Here is a 24,197-nt window from a genome sequence, read left to right as displayed (position 1 = left end):
GCCTCCTTGCACACCCTTTGCACTCATTGAGGGGCCCCAGGTGGGTGCCTTCAGGGACATCACTCGCTCTACCTGAAAGGCTTACTTCCAAATGAGTCTTTCTCTCTCTACCTTTGGTAACTGCTGAGATGGCATCTTCTTATCCCAAACTTTTCTTCCCAGACTGTACACAATCACATTCTCCTTTCAAATTTCCCTAGTCTTATTTCTGCTGAATTTTCTCATAATTGTTAGCACTGTCTAATACATGACAGGCGTTTTACTGATCTACTGTGCTTATTTTCTGTCTTTCCACGGGAATATAAGCTCCACTGGGGCAGGGGATTTCCTTGATTTGTTTGTTTCGTTTGTTTCGGCTTGCTTTTTTTCCATTGTTTTTCTTCATTGCACTATATTCAGTGGTGAGAGTAATGACTAGTCATGCAGTTGTCTGACTATTTTTTGTTGTTATCTGACTATTTATCTGACTATTTGTTGAAGAAAGGAATGGACGAGGCTGCAGGTTTCTCATTACAGTCACCTGAAAACTTGCACACGTGTGAATTTCATCCATAAATACTACTGGGTGAGTGGCACCTGAGTGTCACCCGAGGCCAGGCACTGTGCATTAAAGAAATAAATTGATGTGGTCTACACCCTCCCAGATTTTGCATTCAGTCTAAACATTTTCAGAGAAAGGCATCCAGTGGGACTGCCTTTAATTTTTTTACATCCTTCTGATTCACTCGAGTTTCATCTGCCTAATAATATTGAATCCATGTGCCTTCAGGAGAGAATGAAAACTTTCTCCAGATGTTCTGTCAGTTTTGGTGGATGTCATATTTTTATCCAGTTTGAGCACTTATTTGTTTATTAGTCCAAGGAGCCCTCAGTAGAGGGTCTTAAAATTTACATAACAGTGGTGCCATCTTGTCAGATAAGATCACCAGTGGAATCTGCTTATCCTAAATGAGAAGACGGTACACAAGTCTTTCTGGTTCCCCTCTTGCATTATTTTTGTTGAGGTTTGAAGCTTTCGGTTTTTAAATTTATATTGTCTCTCATCACTGATGTGACTAGAATGCAGTCAGGAATGTACCAAATGTACTTGCCAATCTGGGAAATTAGAAGAACACAACCTGTTTGTGATCATTTTTGGGGTTTTGCATCAGTTAAAAAGGGTGCTGGGAGTATCTGGGGTCCCTGAGGAAGGTTAAAGGGTGTCATCCCTTCCATGAAACACACTTGACTTTGAACAAGTCCCAGGATCACTGTGAGATGGTTACTAACAAGGAAAACATTGATGGAACATTTCCCAAGAAAGCTCCCAGGAAATGAAGAATTGTTTGCAGACATTAAAATGAATTTTTAACCTAAATTATTTAGGTTTGTTATCTGTCTGTTTTGCTATCAAAAGATGAAAGTCTTCTTTGAATCGATGATCATACATTCATTTACCAGCAAAGTTAGTGCCTTCTGTCTCGTCTTGGGCACTCAAACCCCTTACAGAAAAAGGGCAATGGAGAAGGCAATTGCCAGTCACACTTGGGGCTGAGTTATCACAGCCTTGGCCGTCCCACTGCATCACACAAAGAAATCGGGTGAGCTTCTAGGAAGTTATTTCCAAAAATAACAGCATTGAAATTCGACCTGCACCACTTGTACTCCTGCATTTTTGGTGAGTTAAGTACCCCAGCGTGGCAAAGAACTCTAATAATTTTTTTCCTTAATCCCACATATGAAGTAGCTACATTTCTCCCATAAGATTAATGAGGTAAGTTCATGTAAAGGTTATGTATTCAGCTAAAACCTGGCAGGAAAATTGGGAACACATTTAACATGATTTGTCATTAAAAATTACACCCTGTCTGCTTTTTTGATTGTTGGATCCTGATTGTTGAGTTGCTTGCCAAGGAGTAGAGCTCAAGTGCTTTGAGAAAAATTCTAAAAACAAGAAAAGAAAAAGAAAGTAATCTGTTAGTTGAATGAGTAGAAAAAGGAAAATAAAGATATGACAACTTTGGTAGCTGTTTAACATACACAAAGTTGTGAAAACAGCCAAGATATAAAGCTATTATTGCCACTGAAATAATTATGTGTCTGTGTTACGTCACTTCGGTCATGTTTGACTATGTGACATTATGGACTGTAGCCCGCCAGGCTCCTCTGTCCATGGGATTCTCCAGGCAAGAATACTGGAGTGGGGAGCCATGCCCTCCTCCAGGAATCTTCCCAACCCAAGAATCGAACTCACGTCTCTTGTCTCCTGCATTGGCAGGCAGGTTGTTTACCGCTAGTGCCACCTGGAAAATAGTTGATATATGTAAATACATAGATTATTGAATCAATAGATAGTGAATTATACAAAGAGCTCTCCAGTAAAGTATCTATGTGGTTGAAAAATTATTGTAATACTAATGAGTCATATTTGTATTTCAAGTTTTATATTTAATCTAATGAGTGAGAATGTAAAGCAACTTAAACTAGGGAAGAGAGAAAAACTAAGACACTGTTACAGATTGCTGAGATCTCCATTGCCATATCGCCATTGCCATTGACACACATGGGATTCCATGCAACCTGGGGAAAAGCCAAGGTGCCCAGTGCCTCGAGCATTTCTCCCCCGGCTTCTGCTTAAGGACAATAGACCAGTATCATACCATTTGTTGAAAGTGCAGTAACCTTGTTCACCATTATTCTGAAGCATTGTCTAAGGGGAGACCCACCGGAACACCCCTTGGGAGGTAAGAGTTGCATATAGCCATTGCGTCATGAAGGCTGAACATCAGTTTTCAAAATCTTGATTTGGCTGGAGCCCCAACCCATTTATTGATTAAAAAGTAAAAAGTAAGTGAGTATATCTATCATATGTAGGTGAAAACAATGTTTGATTTTTATTAAAAAACCAACATGCTGTTGAGACTACAGGACCGGTGGCAGCCATCATGTTTGTGGCCCTTGTTACAGTGGCCACAGGGAAACATGACACCTCCTGCTCTCTGACGGTTGCACCAGAGAGGGTCACTGTGGTGCACTAGGGCCCTGATGGAAACAGTCCTCCCTGGCTGGAAGGGACCTACCAAATGCAAGGATGGACTTTTCTGAAGGAAAGCAAGAGGGGCAGGAAAGGAAAGGTTGCCACCCATCAACATGTACAAGTAGGAAGGTGTGCTTGGGAAATAAGAATGGAGGAAAGCCAGAAAGAAAAACAAAGCTTTAAAGTTGAAGAATAAGCCTACACAGTCATATGTCAGATATGGTGCCTATAAAATATTCACTTTTATTATCCAACAGCCAAGAAAGAAAATAGGGAAAATCAGAACTTTTCTTGGACTAAAATCACAGGTATTTTCTTATTTCTATATTTTTAAATTACTATACCTCACCTCTGGGAAAACTTTCTAGAAATTATACACAGGGGATTGTTTTGTATGACTGTGTTATCATAAAAGAACAATTAACCCAAAACTCGAGAACATGTCAAGTATTCTTAGAGAATAAAGCAGATTCTGTTAATTATATTCATGCTTAGACTATTATCTGATATTGAGCGCAGCCTCTTAGTATTTCACTGTGTTTTTTGTTTTTTACAAATTAACCTAAATAGAAATGATCTCTTTGGCCTGAACTTGTTGTTAGGAATCTCTCTTCTAATTCTGCTTTCTAATTCTAACTCCTCTCTCTCATTAACATGCAAAGTGAAGGAATTCACAACCATGTCCTGTCCTCAAATCCTATCTCTTTCAGAGGAGGAAAATAGAGCTTCCTTGCTTAACCTGCATCCTGCTTCTGACTCCAGAGATGTTGAGAGGATAAAGTGATCACGTATGCAAGAATCCTGGAGCTCCTCAGAAGTAATCTAATTTGCCTACTTAGAAGGTTTATTGAGGGGATAAAAGAGAACTCAAATTTCTGTGAAGTGTTGCAAGCATCTCTGAAGAAAGGAGGCATGCATATTCCGTTACTCTCATCCTGTGTATTAATATGCAGGAAAGTTCAGTTCAAGTATATCTATTCTTATTTTGAAGTGATGAGAAAAGTACTTCCCCTCTTAGATATGCACTTCATCTTGTGGTTGTGCCAAATAAGTTAATCCTCCAGTTACTGATATCATTAAATTTCCCTTTGAAATAGAGACGGCCAAACAGGCTTTAGCTGCAGATTTGATAGCACTGCTCTCAGAATTTGTCAGTGATATACACCCGCAAATAAAAACTTGGAAAAGCATGTCAACTAAAGAGATGCGCAACTTGAGAGCTATAAGTTAAGTTTTATTGGGGGCAAAATGAGGACTGCAGCCTGGGAGACAGCCCCTCAGATGGCTCTGAGAGACTGCTCCACAGAGGCACTCAGAGAAGGTCAGTATAAGAGATTTTGGAGAAGGGGAGTTCAAAGCAATCAAGCCCTTACTTTACAAAAGGTTTTCTGCTAGTCATGAGGATCTGATGTTATCATGAAGGAATTTAGTTCTTTTCCACATATGAAAAAATGCAAGGATTGGCATCATGAAATCAGTTCCTGAAATCATCTAACCCTCTAGATGTCTGTTCCACCCGATTCCCTGGAGCACAGAGTGCCCCAGTCCACCCTGATCTCCCTCCCGGTTGCTGAAGGCCCACAGCTGTAGCACTGGGGGGTTCAGTCTCTGCAGATGGCAAATGCCCTGGTTCAGTCGCTGGCAGCGCTCTTGGCAAGTGCCAGTTTGTAGCTGCAAGCAGATGCTCATTGTTTTTAACAGTTTCACCAGTGTGCCCTCCTGGAGTCCTCCTCCGGGTGATATGGGGCATCTGCATTGGGCTGGTCACTGGCCATCCATCCAGTTCAGCTCAGTTCAGTTCAGTTGCTCAGTCGTGTCCAACTCTTTGCAACCCCATGGATTGCAGCACGCCAGTCTTCCCTGTCCATCACCAACTCCTGAAGCCTACTTAAACTCATGTCCATTGAGTCGTGATGCCATCCAACAATCTCATCCTCTGTGTCCCCTTCTCCTCCCGCCTCAACCTTTCCCAGAATCAGGGTCTTTTCCAATGAGTCAGTTCTTTGTATCAGGTGACCAAAGGATTGGAGTTTCAGCCTCAGCATCAGCCAGCCATCCACTCCCAAGAAATCACCTTGTTTCAGGTAGATGCAGCTTCCTCTTTGGCCTCTGGGTCACATCCCAATGTGACTCCAGTTTGATTCCTAGTCCTTGGCTATATCTGGATCATTTGCATCCTAATGGTGACAGCTCTGCTCATCTAATATTTTTTCCTTTCATTCAACCATCCCCCCTTTGCATTGTCCAAAGTCCTGCCTGGCCTCTGAGCGTGGCAGGAAATAGTCTCCCTCACAAGTGGCCAGCGGTGCCTCCAGTTACTGGGTTCCATGACTGCTTATCTGATCTAGCCTGAACAAGCCCCATCACCTATTATCATTCAGGTGACATAGGGCAGCCTGACCCAGCCCACCCCGTGGTCCTGGTGGGCACACTCCATCTGTTGGTTGAACTCTGGCTTCAGGATTATCCAGGCAGCAGCCAACTCCCTGTTTTAAATACTTTGAGAGATTTACTATAGACATAAGAAGAAGATGGGCACTAGTGATAAACAACTTGCCGGCCAACAAAGGAAACATAAGAGACACAAGTTCGATCACTGAGTTGGGAAGATGCCCTGATAGGGGCATGGCAATACACTCCCATATTCATGCCTGGAGAATCTCACGGACAGATGAGCCTGGCTGGCTACAGTCCACGGGGTCACAGAGAGTCAGACATGGCTAAGAGACTATGACTTGGAAATATGTTTAATAGACAATGGCAGGAACACGTAGTTCAGTTCAATTCCATTCAGTTCAGCCACTCAGTCATGTTTGACTCTTTGTGACTTCACGGACAGGCTCCTCTATCCAAGGAATTTTCCAGGCAAGAATGCTAGGGTAAGGTGGCATTTCCTCCTCCAGGGGATTTCCCAAACCAGGGATTGAACCCAGGGACCCAGATCTCTTGCATCACCTGCACTGACAAGCTGGTTCTTGGCAAATGGTGCCACCTGGGAAGTCCCCCAAAATATCTGTGGTAGAAAAAAATAGAGGAGAAAGCAAACAGATCTTGGTTTAGATTCACATCTGCAACATACCAGCTGGGGGGCATGGGCTAGCTGCTTAAACTATGTGTTTTCATTCTCTGACTTGTAAATTGCTTATGGTGGTGGCAGTTTAGTTGCTCAGTCATGTCTGACTCTTGACACACTATGGACTGTAGCGCACCAGGCTCCTCTGTCCGTGGGATTTTCCAGGCAAGAAAACTGGAGTGGGTTGTCATTTCCTTCTCCAGGGGATCTTTCTGACTGGGAATCAAACCTGGATCTCTTGAATTGCAGATAGATTCTTTACCAACTGAGCCATCAGGAAAGCTCCATAAATTGCATATAATAACATCTAATTTAGATTGTTCTTACAAGAATTAAGTGAGGTCAGATACATAAAAGACTTCAATAAGCCTTCAGCAATGGCCTTGTTTTCCTTACTATCTTACTGGTTGGGTATATACTTCTCATTCCAGCTGAGCTATTTCAAAACCTGAAAGATGATGCTGTGAAAGTGCTGCACTCAATATGCCAGCAAATTTGGAGAACACAGCAGTGCCCACAGGACTGAAAAGTCAGTTTTCATTCCAATCCCAAAGAAAGGCAATGCCAAAGCATGCTCAAACTACCGCACAATCATATTCATCTCACACGCTAGCAGAGTAATACTCAAAATTCTTCAAGCCAGTGCCTAACAATACCTGAATCAAGAACTTCCACATATTCAAGCTCAGTTTAGAAAAGGCAGAGGACCCAGATATCAAATTTCCAACATCCACTGGATCATAGAAAAAGCAAGAGTTCCAGAAAACCATCTATTTCTGCTTTATTGACTACACCAAAGCTTTTGACTCTGTGGATCACAACAAACTGTGGAAAATTCTTCAAGAGATGGGGATACCAGACCACCTGACCTGCCTCCAGAGAAGTCCATATGCAGGTGAAGAACCAATAGTTAGAACTGGACGTGGAACAACAGACTGGTTCCAAATTGGGAAAGGAGTATGCCAAGGCTATATGTTGTCACTTTGCTTATTTAATTAATATGAAGAGAACATCATGGGAAATGCTGAGCTGGGTGAAGCACAGCTGGAATCAAGATTGATGGGAGAAATAGCAATAACCTCAGATATGCAGATGGCAACACCCTAATAGTAGAAAGCAAAGAGTAACTAAAGAGCCTCCTGATGAAGTGAAAAAGGAGAGTGGAAAACATGGCTTAAAACTCAACATTCAGAAAACAAAGATTATGGCATCTGGTCTCATCACTTCATGGTAAATAGATGGGGAAAAATGGAAACTTTCAGTTCAGTTCAGTTGCTCAGTTGTGACTGACTCTGCTACCTCAGGGACTGTGGCACGCCAGGCTTCTCTGTTCAGAACCAACTCCCAGAGCCTATTTTAACTTATGTCCATCGCATTGGTGATTCCAACCAACCATCACATCTATCGTCCCCTTCTCTGACCGCCTTTAATCTTTCCCAGCATCAAGGTCTTTTCCAATGAGCCAAATCTTCCCATCAGTTGGCCTAAGTATTGGAGTTTCAACTTCAGCTTCAGTCCTTCCAATGAATATTCAGGACTGATATCTTTTAGGATGGACTGGTTGGATCTCCTTGCAGTCCAAGACACTCTCAAGAGACTTCTCCAGCACCACAGTTCAAAAGCATCAATTCTTCAGTATTCGGCTTTCTTTATAATCTAACTCTCACACCCAATCATGACCACTGGAAAAACCATAGCTTTGATTAGATGGACCTTTGTTGGCAAAGTAATATCTCTGATTTTTAGTAGGCTGTCTAGGCTGGTCATTGCTTTTCTTCCAAGGAGCAAGCATCTTTTAATTTCATGGCTACAGTCACCATCTGCAGTGATTTTGGAACTCCAAACAGTAAAGTCTCTCACTGTTTCCTTTGTTTCCCCATCTATTTACCTTGGAGAGATGGGGCTGGATGCCATGTTCTTAGCTTTCTGAATGTTGAGTTTTAAGCCAACTTTTTCACTCTCCTCTTTCACTTTCATCAGGAGGCTCTTTAGTTCTTTGCTTTCTGCCATAAGGGTGGTATCATCTACATATCTGGGGTTATTGATATTTCTCCCAGCAATCTTGATTCCAGCTTGTGCTTCATCCCACTCAGCATTTCACATGATATACTCTGCATATAAGTTAAATAAGCAAGGTGACAATACACAGCCTTGATGTACTCCTTTTCCGATTTGGAACCAGTCTGTTATTCCATGTTAAGTTCTAACCATTGCTTCCTGAACTGCATACAGATTTCTCAGGAGGCAGGTCAGGTGGTCTGATATTTCCATCTCTTGAATAATTTTCCACAGTTTTTTGTGATCCACACCGTCAAAAGCTTTGGCGTAGTTAGGAAAGCAAAAGTAGATGTTTTCTTGGAACTCTCCTGCTTTTTCTGTGATCCAGCAGATGTTGGCAGTTTTATCTCTGGTTCCTCTGCCTTTTCTGAATCCAACTTGAACACATGGAAATTCATGGTTCGTGTACTGTTGAAGCCTGGCTTGGAGAATTTTGAGCATTACTTTGCTAGCATGTGAGATGAGTTCAATTGTGCTGTAGTTTGAGCATTCTTTAGCATTACCTTTCTTTGGGATTGGAAACAAAACTGACCTTTCCCAGTCTTGTGGCCACTGCTGAGTTTTCCAAATTTGCTGGCATTTTGAGTGCAGCACTTTCACAGCATCATCTTCCAGGATGTGAAATAGCTCAACTGGAATTCCATCACCTCTGCTAGCTTTGTTCATGGTGATGCTTCTTAAGGCCAACTTGGCTTTGCACTCCAGGATGTCTAGCTCTAGGTGAGTGATCACACCATCATGGTTATCTGGGTCATGAAGATCTTTTTTGTATAGTTCTTCTGTGTATTCTTGCCACCTTTTCTTAATATCTTCTTCTTCTGTTAGGTCCATACCATTTCTCTTCTTTATTGTGCTCATCTTTGCATGAAATGATCCCTTGGTATCTCTAATTTTCTTGAAGAGATCTCTAGTCTTCCTCGTTCTATTGTTTTTCTCTATTTCTTTGCATTGATCACTGAGGAAGGCTTTCTTCTCTCTCCTTGCTATTCTTTGGAACTCTGCATTTAAATGGGTATATCTTTCCTTTTCTCCTTTGCCTTTACCTTCTCTTCTTTTCTTAGGTATTTGAAATGCCTCACCACACAACCAGTTTGCCTCTTCGCATTTCTTTTTCTTGGGGATGGTCTTGATCCCTGCCTCCTGTACAATGTCATGATCGTCCGTCATAGTTCATCAGGCACTCTGTCTATCAGATCTAATCTCTTGAATTTATTTCTCACTTCCACTGTATAATCATAAGTGTTTTCGTTGGTCATACCTGAATGGTCTAGTGGTTTCCCCTACTTTCTTCAATTTAAGTCTGAATTTGGCAATAAAGAGTTCATGATCTGAGCCACAGTCAGCTCCTGGTCTTGTTTGTGCTGATTGTATAGAGCTTCTCCATCTTTGGCTGCAAAGAATACAATCAATCTGATTTCGATATTGACCATCTGGTGATGTCCATGTGTAGAGTCCTCTCTTGTGTTGTTGGAAGAATGTGTTTGCTATGACCAGTACATTCTCTTGGCAAAATTCTGTTAGCCTTTGACTTGGCTTCCCTTGTGGCTCAGTTGGTAAAGAAATTGCCTGCAATGTGAGCTACCTGGCTTTAATCCCTGGGTTGGGAAGATCCCCTGGAGAAGGGAAAGGCTATCCACTCCAGTATTCTGGCCTGGACAATTCCATGGACTATATAGCCCATGGGATTGCAAAGAGTCAGACACAACTGATCATGTTCAAATGGAAACTTTGACAGACTTTATTCTCTTGGACTCCAAATCACTGCAGATAGTGACTGCAGCCATGAAATTAAAAGATGCTTGCTCTTTGAGAAAAAAGCTATGGCCAACCTAGACAGCATATTAAAAAGCAGAGGCATTACTTTGCAACAAAGGTCCATCTAGTCAAAGCTATGGTTTTTCCAGTAGTCATGTATAGATGTGAGAGTTGAACTATAAAGAAAGCTGAGCACTGATGCTTTTGAATTGTGGTGTTGAAGAAGACTCTTGAGAGTTCCTTGGAATGCAAGATCAAACCAGTTAATCCTAAAGGAAATCAGTCCTGAATATTCATTGGAGTGATTGATGCTAAGCTGAAGCTCCAATACTTTGTCCACCTCATGTGAAGAACTGACTCATTGGAAAAGACCCTGATGCTAAGAAAGACTGAAGACAGGAGGAGAAGGGGATGACAGAGGATGAGATGGTTGGATGGCATCACTGACTTGTTGGCCATGAGTTTGAGCAAGCTCTTGGAGTTGGTGATGGATAGAGAGGCCTGGTGTGCTGTAGTCCATGGGGTCAGAAAAAGTCGGACATGACTGAGCGACTGAACTGATACTTTTCATTCAAATTATATTCATTTTCTTTCTGTCCACATCATTCCTGTTATATTGTTAAAATTCTTTGAAAATGAGACCTATAGCTTGCTCACCATTTTTGTCAGCCTAAATTTGAGCTGATGCTTTTTAAGTGAATGTATGTGCGTAACACGGTATGCCGTGATGATAGAGAGCCTTCCTACCTAATGGAGAGGTGAATCAAGCCCCACCCATGCCCTTCTAAGAAGATCCATCTCTGACTTAGGACCATGAGACTTTAATATATGAAGTTCTGTGCTGGGAGTTCCCTGGTGAGAATGCTCAATATTATCTGTCTGTACTATAGGAACTTTATTTCTTTCATCATCACCTAATGACAAAGTGATTATTTCAAGTTTGAGTGGTTTAATGGGTTCAAATATCTCTCTCGGACTTTTTTTTTCCTGGAAGTTAATACTGTTTGTTTTGGACTCATCATCCAGAATCTCAAATTGAGAGTGTCCTTCCATTGATGACCACATATGATGAGTCATCGGCTTAAACAATGACCGTTGTTTCACACTCATGTGTTTGGACGTTGCCCATGGAGGTTCGGTGCAGCTGTTTCTCTGTTTTCCTTTGGGTCTGACTCATGTCTGTTCCAAATATGTTGTTCCTGGGCACAGGCTGTGGGAGTAGTAAATATCTAGGGATGCACTTTACATGACAAGTGATATTTTTTTCCATCACTTCTAGAAACATCCCACTGGCCCCAGTGAGTCCTGTGGCACCAAATCAAGGTCCTGGCGACCATCCGCCGTATTAATACACATCATGTTAATCCTTTGTGTCAAACCAACAGAAAAAGAACACAGATCAGTGTAAGCGGGACACTGAAGTTGGAAAGGGTAGGAAGAGTGAACATTTCTGAACAACAGTCTCCTTGACCACTTGCCCAGAGATTCTAATGAATTGTTCAAATGCTCAACTTCAAGCATCAGGAAATGCAAGAAAAACGACTGTAAACCAAAGGGCTACTTTCTTTAGAGAAGAAGAATATCTGTGGCAAAGTCAAGCTATAATCTTACCCGTTGGTTTGTTTTTTCATATGTCTTGAAGACATTCTGAATTCTACTCTTTATAATATAAGGAAGCTATAATTCCATATGATCTCTGTTCTTTTCCATTTATATTTCTAACTCCTTTCTTTTAAATTTGAAAAAAGAGGATAATGTTAAATAGACTGAGGTTTAAGTAAGGAGATTAGTTCTTTGGTAGTTGAATATTGGAGCAAATCCATCTGAATCTTGATTGAGACATTCTGAAGGAGAGCCGGGAGTTGTGTACCGCAAGGTTGGATTAATGTAAATTGATTTGTCCAAGGTTATTTGTTTAGATAATGGAGGTAATAGAAGGAGGGCCCAAGGTCTCGGGGAACTGATGCTCTGAGACGTCCCATCCTGTCATCGTGTTCAAAGCAGGTTCACATCAGGGCAACTCCATTTAGGCAGGGAAAATTCAATTAGGATCATTCTGTGCACAGAAGGCTCCCAGTGGGATTGGGGAAGAAATATGGAGCTCTCATTGTCTTAAACTACATGCCAACCAACGATGGTTTGGACCCTGTTTGGGATCATGGCTATGAGTGTGTGTTTTCTGTAATGTTAATGTGATACTGCTAATTAATCAAAGTGAGCTGTGTTTTTGTCATCTGGCTCATCATATTTTTGCATGTATCTCTTCCTAGTTAGAAAATATTATGGATTATTATTTCACTGTGAGTTCTTTTAGCCTCTCTTAGTATATAGATCCTCTTTTCCTGGAATTGAAATATAGGTCAAATCCTGTTGCCCCAAACCTAATGATGTACTTAGAAGTCTACTATAATTGTGTGGTGCTGACATGGATGAGAGTCCTGCTCTGTAATGTGATAACTGCAAAAGTATTTTACTAGACACACACGGTCACACATGAAGTATCAATCACAAAGTGAACAAATTTTAATATACACATATATTTTCTTATAAGGTATTTCCTTGCAAAAGGAAATAAGACATACAGATGGCCAAGAGGAACATGAGAAAAAGATGTCCCACATCACTAATTACTAGAGAAATGCCGATCAATCCCTGTACATATTTTCGACAAGTAAATAAAATAGGAAAGCTTCAAGAATGAAGTAATTTTTCCCCCTGTAAACTTTGGTTTGAGAGACCACAGTCATTATTTTGTTTGTTTGGTTTTCCCTTCTGGGGGTAATGAATGGAATCATTGGTTGAAACTTCACAAGTAAATAGAACTCTAACAAGTACTGTTCAAGAGTCTTTTCATTTTGCTACTTTGACTCACCTAAGTCACAATAAAATAATACTGAGTGAGAATCTGAGACTCACTTTGAGAAATGAGTCCTGTAGAAGATCAGCATGCTTTCAACATGGTTATTGAGATGGAGGAACTGGAGCGTTCAGGATCTGCTCTGGCCGGGATGTACCAGCCCTTACTGTGAAGCAGCGACTGTTGCTCCAGGGCAGATGCCTACCTCCCAAGGACCATTCCTGGTCATTTCAGGAGGTTTCAACCTAGGGTGATCCAGCCCTCTTCTGTGTCCCCGATCCTTCTTTCAAGTAGATCAAAACCAAGCTCAGACGGCCCTTGTGTGGTTAAGTTCAAGCAAGAGGCATACTCCATCAGCAACCCTGAAGATTTGTAAGCTATTTCCAAGGACCAGAGGCAAAAAATCCAAGTGATATAAAGATTAAAAGTACAGTAATGTGCAAGAATGATCAGAGCCGTCTCCAGCACTGCTCCAAGAAGTGTCTGGATGAAGCTTCCTTTGTACCAGAAGTATCTCTCTTTCCAGAACTTTTCTTTGACTGAAAGGGAAGGGACATGATCATTGTCGATTCCAAGGCAGCAGGGGAAATGATCATATTTTTGCCAACAACAGGGGGAAAAAAATCTATCCTTCAGCCACTTATCATCTACTGCAATTTGCTGTCAACTGTCAAATACAAATATAGATCGGCCCCTCCTAAACTGTGGTAATGACAAAATCCACTAGCCATCCTGCACAAGGCATGCACCCCATGACACTTTGTGCATGCGTGTGTCCATGCGTGTGTGTGTGTGTGTGTGTGTGTGTGTGTGTACAGGGTTCTGTCTCACTCTGCCCTGGAATCAGGACTATGGCCACTGTGCACAGAGTGTGCAGTCCCTGACACTAGCAGCTGCCCATGCACACCAGGAACTCTTGGCAACACCCTCCTTGAGGGCCTGCTTCCACCCCCTCATGACACAGAGGAAAGGGAATTCAGCAGAACCTGTTTCTGAGCACCTGCCTAAATTCCTCACCTGTAAGAACTCATGGGTCATGAGAACGTGCTAAAACCCTGAGGGTAACTGGTAATATTTACAGAATTCTGTTTACTGCATCTCTGCAACTTAAAGTTGTCCATATATATGATTTAATTCATCACTGACTCAATGGACATGAGTTTGAGCAAGCTTCGGGAGTTGGTGAGGGACAGGGAAGCCTGGTGTCCTGCAGTCCATGGGGTTGCAAAGCATCGGACATAACTGAGCGACTGAACTGCACTGATATATATGACTCTGTTTATGCTCAATGCTGGACAGGGCCTGATCTCTCGTCTTTCTCCTTCTTGACCATGGTATCCTTCTTTAAATCCCCCAAACATAATATATTTTGTATCCCTTTCAGGAAGGAGCTTGGTCTTATACTGCAGATCTTTTGGTCTAGTTCCTCTATTGAAATTCCTTAGCAACTTCTTGACTCATTGACTATTGGGTGAATGCACACTCAACAGCATAGTGCAACAGCGGGGCAGTGGGGCTAACTAGACTAGATCAGGAACTGGAGGAGGGAGAGACAAAGAGCAGGATCAAAGGTAATTCCCAGAAGACCACCGCAAGCAGGGGGTGGGTGGTGATACGGTTGACTGAGATGAAGAGTATAGCATTGCTTTTCCTAAAGTCCGAGTTATCCAAGGGGTAGGAGGACAAAAACCAGAGGGAGCTCTATGGAGAGGATTCCAAATGGGTTTGAACTTAACAGTATAGCACAGAAACTCCACAAGTGTTCCTCTTTCTTGTTCACCTAAGTCCAAATATACAGATCTTTGACTAGGGAACCTGTGCATAAGCCTATATTTCCCAAGGACCAACGTTCAACACTGCAAACAGCTGTTGTTGCTCATCACTAAGTCCTGTCCAGCTCTTTCTTATGGACTGCAGGATGCCAGGCTTCCCTGTCCTTCACTGTCTCTGGGGATTTGCTCAAATTAATGTCCACTGAGTCAACACCATCCAACCACCTCATCCTCTGTTGCCCCCTTCTCCTCTTGCCCTCAATCTTTCCCAGCATCAGGGTCTTTCCCAATGAGTCAGCTCTTTGCATCAGGTGGCCAGGTTATTGGAGCTTCAACTTGAGCATCAGTCCTTCCAATGAATATTCAGAGCTGATTTCCTCTAGGATGTTCTAGTTTGATCTCCTTTGCAGTCCAAGGGAGTCTCAAGAGTCTTCTCCAGCACCACAGTTCAAAGCATTAGTTCTTCAGTGCTCACCCTTCCTTATAGTCCAACTCTCATATCCAGACATGACTACTAGAAAAACCATCAGGTTGTGTGCATGCCAAATCTCTCAGTTGTGTCTGACTCTTTTCGATCCCATGGACTGAAGCCCACCATGTTCCTCTGTCTATGGGATTTTCCACATAAGAATACTGGAGTGGGCTACCATTTCCTTCTCCAGGGGATCTTCCCAACCCAAGGATCAAATCCTCATCTTTTGTGTCTCCTGAATTGGCAGGCGGGTTCTTTACCACTGGCGCCACCTGGAAAAACCATAGTTTTGAGTACATGAACCTTTGTCAACAAAGTGATATCACTGATTATTAATATGCTAGGTTTGGCATAGTTTTTTCTTTTAATTTCATGATTGCAGTCTCTGTCCTCAATAATTTTGGAGCCCAAAAAAATAAAATTTGTCACTGTTTCCACTCTTTCCCCATTGATTTGCCATAAAGTGAATGACCCAGATGCCATTGTCTCAGTCTTTTGAGTGCTGAGTTCTAAGCCAGTTTTCTCACTCTGCTCTTTCACCTTCATCAAAGGCTCTTTAGTTCTTCTTTGCTTTCTGCCATAAGGGTGGTATCATTTGCCTATCTGAGGTTGTTGTTACTTCTCCCAGCAATCTTGATTCCAGTTTGTGGTTCATCCAGCCCAGCTTTCACATGATGTATTCTGCATATAATTAAATATTGTACTCTGTGACAGTATACAATGTACTAGACACTGTAGTCTGTACTGTTGACATACTATTTCCCCGAGGTTTAACCAGTCCCTTGGTCCTGAGGCCAAAGTTCATCCTTACAAACAGAACATCTTAGCTTCACATTAAGGAGAAAGAAAACCTTTTTTGTTCATTTTCAGCTATAGACACATTAGGCAAATCTTTAAATGACAACTTTTTTTTGTTTTTTTTTTTTGGTGCCTTAAGCTAGATGGCATTCTTGGTAATGCATTTCTCCATATTTCTCCCAGTAAACAAAAGGCAAGTAACAGTTTGTTTTCCTTATTTTCATGCATATAAATCCCCAGTGGTCAGAGATGAGGTAGTGCTGTTAATACTACAATCATACTTAGCAAAGCAGTCATGTAGGTGTTTCTCAGTGAGTTTCCCAAAGCTCAACTGTTGGTCAAATATCTTAATCCCCACACTCCAATGACAGAGCAACTGTGTGAGAGTATGTGAGGAGTGCCCAAGGTACAGGAGCTCCAACGTCCCCTATTTCAAAACCAGTAACTGCATAGAATATACATAAGCATGAATTACCCAAGGAAAGCAAAACTCACTCCAAGTGTGAGGGGAGACCCAGCGTCAAGGAAGCCCTCGGGCAGCAGGTATGTGACGCTGCTGTAAGTTCCCTGGTGGTTGTACCCACAAGCAAACTCCTCAGATACATCTATTTTACCACCACACCGCACCCACAGTAGTTCTATAGGCATCCTTTGTTGCATTTATAGAGTGAGCATTTATATCTTTAAGCAGTCTCAAACCAAAGCACGTCAGGTTTGAATTTTTAGGCAGATAATAGTGCGGACCATTACGTGGAAGGTGAGTTTTGTCTTTCTCCACTGGGATCTTACCCTTGCGTAATAAATGTGTGCTCAGCTGCTCAGCCACGCCTGAATCTTTCCAACCCCCTAGACTGCAGCCTGCCAGGCTCCTCTGCCCATGGGATTTCCCAGGCAAGAATACTGCAGCTGGCTGCCACTTCCTTTTCCAGGGGATCTTCACAACCTAGGGGTCAGACTTGAATTTCTTGCTTTCCCTGCATTGGCAGGAGGGCCCTTTACCATTGTGCTACCTGGGAACCCTGGTATGTAATGATCTGAAGAAGTGAGCAGAATGTTAGTATTTTGGACCAGGTAGGCACTGTATCACACAAGTTCTTCATTTATTTATAACTTTCTTCACTATGGTTTTTTAAAATATAATAGGTTGGTTTTAAACTCAACAATTCTTTCAAGAAACAAAAGCGTTGCAGAAGTACAAATAATAGAGTTAACATCATTTGGAACACTTACTATACTTAAGGAGAGAAACAATTTTTAACTCAAACTTCCACCCTTTTGAATAGCATATTTATAGCTAAGTAATTGCTAAAATTGGGGAGCTTTGCAGGTGACTCAGATGGTAAAGAATCTGCCTGCAATGTAGGATATTCGGGTTTGATCTCTGGGTCAGAAAGATCCCCTGTAGAAAGGGATGTTTCAGTTCAGTTCCGTCACTCAGTCGGCCTGCCTCTTTGCAACCCCATGGAATGCAGCACGCCCGGCTTTCCTGTCCATCACCAATTCCCGGAGCTTGCTCAAACTCTCGTCCATTGAACTGGTGATGCCATGCAACCATCTCATCCTCTGTCATCCCCTTCTCCTCCTGCCTTCAATCTTTCCCAGCATCAGGGTCTTTCCTAATAAGTCACTTCTTCGCATCAGGTGGCCAAAGTATTGGAGCTTCAGCTTCAGCATCAGTCCCTCCAATGAATATTCAGGACTGATTTCTTTTAGGATTGACTGGTTTGATCTCCTGGCAGTCCAAGGGACTCTCAAGAGTCTTCTCCAACACCACAGTTCGAAAGCATCAATTCTTTGGTGCTCAGCTTTCTTTTTGGTCCAACTCTCACATCCATACATGACTATTGGAAAAACCATAGCTTTGACTATACTTTATTTTCTTGGGCTCCAAAGCCACTGCAGAAGGTGATTGCAGCCATGGGCTTAGAAGATGGTTGCTTCTTGGAAGAAGAGGGGATGTTTGCCCACTTCAGTATTCTTGCCTGGAGAATTTCATGGACAGAGGAGCCTGGCAGGTTACAGTCCCTGAGGCTGCAAAGAACTGGGACATGACTGAGGGACTAATGCTGACAGCACCTGATCACACTGTGGGCCTCCCTGGTGGCTCAGTTGATAAAGAATCTGCCTGCAGTGCGGACACTCAGGTTCAATCCCTGAGTGGGGAAGATCCCCTGGAGAAGGAAAAGGCAACCCACTCCAGTATTCTTGCCTGGGAAATCCCATGGACAGAGGACCATGGTGGGCCATAGTCCCTGGGACCCCAAAGAGTCGGACATGACTTAGCAACTAAACCACCAATGACTGATAATATTATTGCTGATAAACATTAATGAGTGAATGTTGGCTGTTGTGTTCATATAAAAATTGAATTAATTGCTTCATTTAATTATTTGATGTAGTGCATTTCCTTAGGAGGGATCCACATTAGCTCATTGCTTTCTAGTAGATTCAGATTTGCCCCTTTTCCCTATTAAAACACAATAGCAATAGCCACATAAATTACTTGTAAGCTAGTATGTGCCTTTTCCTTTTGCGACTCTGACTCTACTCCAGAGATAATGTCCCCTGAATTTTCAAATAAGTTGGCATATTTTTGTATCTTATCCACATGGTTCTAATACAGAAGGGTTTGCAATGTGTCATAAAATGCTCATTTGGTTTGAATGTTCATCCCATATGATGTGGTGAACTTTGCAATGCAATCCGAATTGCTTTTGTCACTTCCATTTCCAAAGATAACTCTGCATTATAAAAACAAATGACCCCAGAATATATTTCAGGTAGTTTTAAAGGCAAAATACACAAGCCATTAACTGATTCTAAATGTGAGAAGGTTAGGGCACATTCTACAGCAATATATTCATTCTCCTTAAAGTGCTTTATCAAGCACTGTTCACTATCACAGTCTAAGCAGTGCAAAATTCTAACCAAACAGGCACACTCACTCACTAAATAACAACTAAAGACTTTATTAGCCATCTTTGGGATGCCAAAAGGAAGTAATGTGGTTGCTATAGACAACTGGTCCAGGACTGCAGCAGGAGCTTGGGCAGCCCGTGGGATGACCAGTGCAGTCCTAGAGGAAGGAAAGCATCTCCACTTCCTGCTGCCACCCCAATTCTTGCTCATCTTGTGTCCTGACAGAGCCTTGAAGGTTAGGGTCCAGCCCATAAACCAAGGATTAGTCCACAGTGTGAAGCTCAGGCAACTACAATTTTGAAAACAGAAATCTTCTAAGGTAAACATATATAAAACTTCCTCTGAGATATTAATAGGAATTTCTGATGCTGTAAGAGATAGTGACAGATTTTAGTCTCTTGGGCTCCAAAATCACTGCAGACTGTTATATCAGCCATGAAATTAAAAGACATTTGCTCCTTGGAAGGAAAGCTATGACAAACCTAGGCAGCATATTAAAAAGCAGAGGCATCACTCTGCCAACAAAGGGCCATATAATCAAAGCTATTGTTTTTCCACTAGTCACGTATGGATGCAACAGTTGGACCATAAAGAAGACCCTCCACAGAAGATTGATGCTTTTTAATTGTGGTGCTGGAGAAGATGCTTAAGAGTCCCTTGGACAGCAGTGAGATCAAACCAATCCATCCTAAAAGAAATCAGTCCTGACTATTCATTGGAAGGACTTAAGCTGAAGTTGAAGCTCCAGTACTTTGGTCACCAGATGCAAAGCACTGACTCACTGGAAAAGACCCTGATGCAGGAAAGATTGAAGGCAGGGGGGCAAGCGGGCAACAGAGATGAGATGGTTGGGTGGCATCACTGACTCAGTTCAGTTCAGTTCAGTTCAGTCACTCAGTCGTGTCCGACTCTTTGGGACCCCATGAATCGCAGCACACCAGGCCTCCCTGTCCATCACCAACTCCCGGAGTTCACTCAGACATGCGTCCATCGAGTCAGTGATGCCATCCAGCCATCTCATCCTCTGTCATCCCCTCTCCTCCTGCCCCCAATCCCTCCCAGCATCAGAATCTTTTCAAATGAGTCAACTCTTCGCATGAGGTGGCCAAAGTACTGGAGTTTCAGCTTTAGCATCATTCCTTCCAAAGAAATCCCAGGGCTGATCTCCTTCAGAATGGACTGGTTGGATCTCCTTGCAGTCCAAGGGACTCTCAAGAGTCTTCTCCAACACCACAGTTCAAAAGCATCAAATTCTTCGGCACTCAGCCTTCTTCACAGTCCAACTCTCACATCCATGCATGACCACAGGAAAAACCATAGCCTTGACTAGATGGACCTTAGTCGGCAAAGTAATGTCTCTGCTTTTGTATATATTATCTAGGTTGGTCATAGCTTTTCTTCCAAGGAGTAAGCGTCTTTTAATTTCAGGGCTGCATCACTGACTCAATGGTCATGAATTTGAGTAAATTCCTAGAGAGTCTAGGACAGGGAATTCTGGCATGCTGCGGTCGTGGGATTGCAGAGTCAGATACAATTTGACAATTGAACAACAGCAACAAGGGATACTGATCATTTTTCTTTATAAATTTTATTTTTTGCTTTATCTATGTATTTATCATATATATTGATATGCATATTTAAAGTATACATTACATTGTGAAAGATCACCACAATCAAGCAATTATCACATACGTCATTTCGCAGTTTTCCTTTCTAGTGTCAGTATGGGATAAGAACACTCAAGATCTATTCTTTCTTGGCAACTTTTAGGTTTATGAAATAATAGCAAATTATTGTTTACAATAATCCCCTATAGTAAACTATGCTCACCATGCTGTACATTAGATCCTCCGAAGTTATTCATCTAATAATTAAAACTTTGTACCCCATGACTGACATCTTCTCATTTTTCTTGTCTGCCATCCCTAGCAATAACTGTTATTCTCTGGTTTTATGAACTCAGCTATTTCAGATTCGAGGCATCATTGAGGTCATGTAAAGCATTTGTGTTTCTAGTTTATTTCACACAGCACGATGTCCTCCAGGTTCATCCAAGTTACTTTAAACAGCAGAATTTGCTTTTTATTTTTAAAAGTTTAACAACATTTATTTGTCTAGCTTTAGTTGTCTATTATCTATCCATCCATCCTCCTTAGGCATTCAGCTACCTAAGGATATTTAGGCTGACTCTATGTCTTGGGCATTGTAAATAACATTACAATGAGCATGGGGCTGTTTACTGACTTCATTTCCTTTGAACATACAACCTGAAGTGGGGCTGCTGGGTCACATTTGTCTTCCTCAGATGATTCTCCTTAATATCTGCATTTGCAGTTCCATCAGTTGGGTACAGTCTCCCTCTCCCCACATCCTCACCAACACTTGCTCTCTTTCTCCTTTCGTAATAGCCATCTAACAGTTGTGACATGACATCTCATTGTGGTTTTGAGTTGTATTTCCTCTATGATCAGTGATGCTGAACATCTTTTCATATATCTATCGGTTTTTATATGTCTTCCTTCAAGAAATGTCTATTTGAGCACTTAGCCCATTTTTAATCAGATTGCTGGATTTGTTTTTGCTATTGAATTGTTGAATTCCTTGTGCATTTTGAATGTTAACTCCTTAGAGAGAGTTTGCAAATATCCTCCCCCATTCCGTAGATCACAGTTTCACTCTGCTGGTGGTTTTCTTGGCCATGTAGAAATGTTTTAGTTTTCTGTCGTCCTGCTTGTCTATTTTTGCTTTTATTGCTAGCGAGTTTGGGGTCATATTTAAAAATTCTTTGCCCAAACCAATGTCAAGAAGATTTTTTCCCCTCAATTTTATTTATAATTGCAACAAAAATAATAAAATAATTAAGAATATTCTTAACCAAAAAAGTCAAAGACCTGCGCACTGAAAGTTATAAAACACTGATGAAGGAAATTTGAAAAAAAAAATACAGATAAATGGATACCCCATGCTCATGGAATAGAAAAAAAATTAATATTGTTAATGTGTCTGTACTACTCAAAATGGTCTATAGGCTACATGCAATCCATCTCAAAAATCCCAATGCCTTTCTTTCCATAACTAGAAAGAACAATTCTAAAATAATATAATATAACAAAAGACCTCAAATAGCTCGCTAAAGCAGTCTTGAACAGGATGAACAAAGCTGGAGGCATCACTCCTTCTGATTTCATACAGTAGCTTTACATGATGTTAGCATAAAAACAGACATGTAGGCCAATGGGACAGAAGAGAGTCTGGAAACAAATTCACACATTTACCACTGACTGAGCTTTGACAAAGGTTCCAAGAATACACTATGGGAGAAGAATAATCTGTTCAATAAATGGTATTGAGCAAACTGGATATCTATATACATAGGAATAAAATCGGGCGTTTTCTCTCATATAAATGAAATCGTCTCAGAATAGCTTAATGACTTGGATGACATACGGCACACATAAAACTACTGGACATACTGCTGTTAGTACTGACTCATTCAAGGCTCATGCTGCCTCTGTGAATTAATGCTATTTTTACTCATGTTTTACAAGACAGAAAGTTGAGGTACAGAGGTGCAGAGCGTTGAGTAATTTGCCCAATGTCATACAGTGCGTATTGAAGTCTTGCTTGGAGCTTAAGTGGCCTGGAGACGGAATCTGTGTCCTCGGCCGCTCACCTACAGACACTAAAAGAATAATGCTATCAATAGTCAATGTCAGTAAATGAAGAAAGCATTCTGAAACTTTAAAAAAAAATTTCTTAATATTAGAGATAAGTAATAGCAGAAAACCACGCTCTCATTTTCTGATATTCAGTGAAAGCTTAGTAGATGTGCATTGCTAGTGTATAGACTTCATCGCACATATCCTGATAATGACTGATTAGAGGAACAAGAGGCATTTGAATGTGACCCTTGGTCCAAATAAGCGTATAAGTGTTTGGCCAGCAGCCAAAATATCGTCTAAATTTCAGAACCTGTTGAACAGACAAGTGTGAGCTGTTATAATCAGACTTTCTAGGTCATGTCATAAATACTTGTTTGGAAAATTAGAGAGAAGTAGAGAATAATTAAAATCCAATTCATGACCAGGTTTCATAAGCAGTATTTTCAATGAATATTAGCCCTATAAAATTAGCATAAAGAATTTGAAAATGCATGACTCTCACCGTACAATGCTCGTGTTAATATTCTGTGATTTGAAGAATGTCGTGATGGGTCTTCGTTTAGAATCAAAACACCCAGGTAATGAGACACTGCGATGGTCATAAAGTGTGAAGGTTAAGATGATTGGACTTCTGGTGTGCGGGTTGATTTAACAGGTTGCATTAGCATTTCCCAGGAGTGGCACTAATTTGAGCTAAAATCTTTTTACCAGCTGTCTGTATATTTCCTTGCAAGTTGTTGTGTAGGGTGCCCTCTATACCTGTCTTCTTGAGCTTTTTTTTTTGCATAATAACTTCCATGCTGGTTGAGCCCAAAATGTAGTGATCCCAGGGCTCTACTGTGGCTGTTGGCATGCAGATATGCATGTGGGAAAGTACCACAATGCCAGTTAGGTTTTAGCCTCCACGTTTAAGAGGACACTCCCAGCAAACCAGTGTCTCTTCTTGCGACTGTACACCTCTTTATTCAAAAGGAAGGCTTTGTTACTCATGTGAACCTAGCATGGGATAAGCAGATAAAGGCAAGAAATCCAAGGAAATTACATGACCGGGTTGAATGTAACTATGTAAACACTCAAGTTCCTTAATAGTCAAAAAGACAAGATGAGCTTATGAAGCAGAGTTCACGCATGCAGACACACACACACACACACACACACACATAAAACACACTTTGATGCACACACACTCATTCATCCAGAGACGCATGAAGAGCTGCCCTGTTCTGTTCCTTTACTCTTTGAATACACCAGGACTCTGCGGAGGCTCCATAATTGAGTTATAGCCATCACCCATATATTAGATTCCAGCCTGAGCCATGGCAAGTCTAAGTAATAGATTGAAAAATACAATTATTGCTTACCTACAGAATTCCTTTGCTTGAGAGGTAAGGCATATATATCAGAAAAGTTGTTGTGTTTTTTTTTTTTCCCCAGGCCTATTCAATAAATGAACATTACACCAGGATTCTTACACAGAGTATCTCTGAAATGGCTTTTGTATTGATTTTTGTAACTATCCTGTTAGATGACGTTATCCCTTAGCGTGTCAGGTTTAGACCAGTCCCCTGGAGCAGGTCATTGAGGTGATAACTGTCATTTGGAGGGACAGAAAAGCAATCATAGCTTTTTCATTACTTACTGTTTTCCCCCTGCGAGTGGGGGATCATTTGACATATTATGGCTTCTGTGATTTAAGCTGCATTCTGAAATTAAGTGCTAGAATATCACGCTGTGGGTTGAGAAAAATCAACTTCATGTCAAAGAACCACAGGCCCCTGGGTCACACATACCCAGGAACCCCTCAGATTTCAAGAA

Source organism: Budorcas taxicolor, chromosome 20 (assembly GCF_023091745.1).
Source record: "Budorcas taxicolor isolate Tak-1 chromosome 20, Takin1.1, whole genome shotgun sequence".
NCBI classification, from domain to species: Eukaryota; Metazoa; Chordata; class Mammalia; order Artiodactyla; family Bovidae; genus Budorcas; species Budorcas taxicolor.
The sequence above is the reverse complement of the archived record's forward strand: the minus strand, read 5'-3'. Positions refer to the sequence as shown.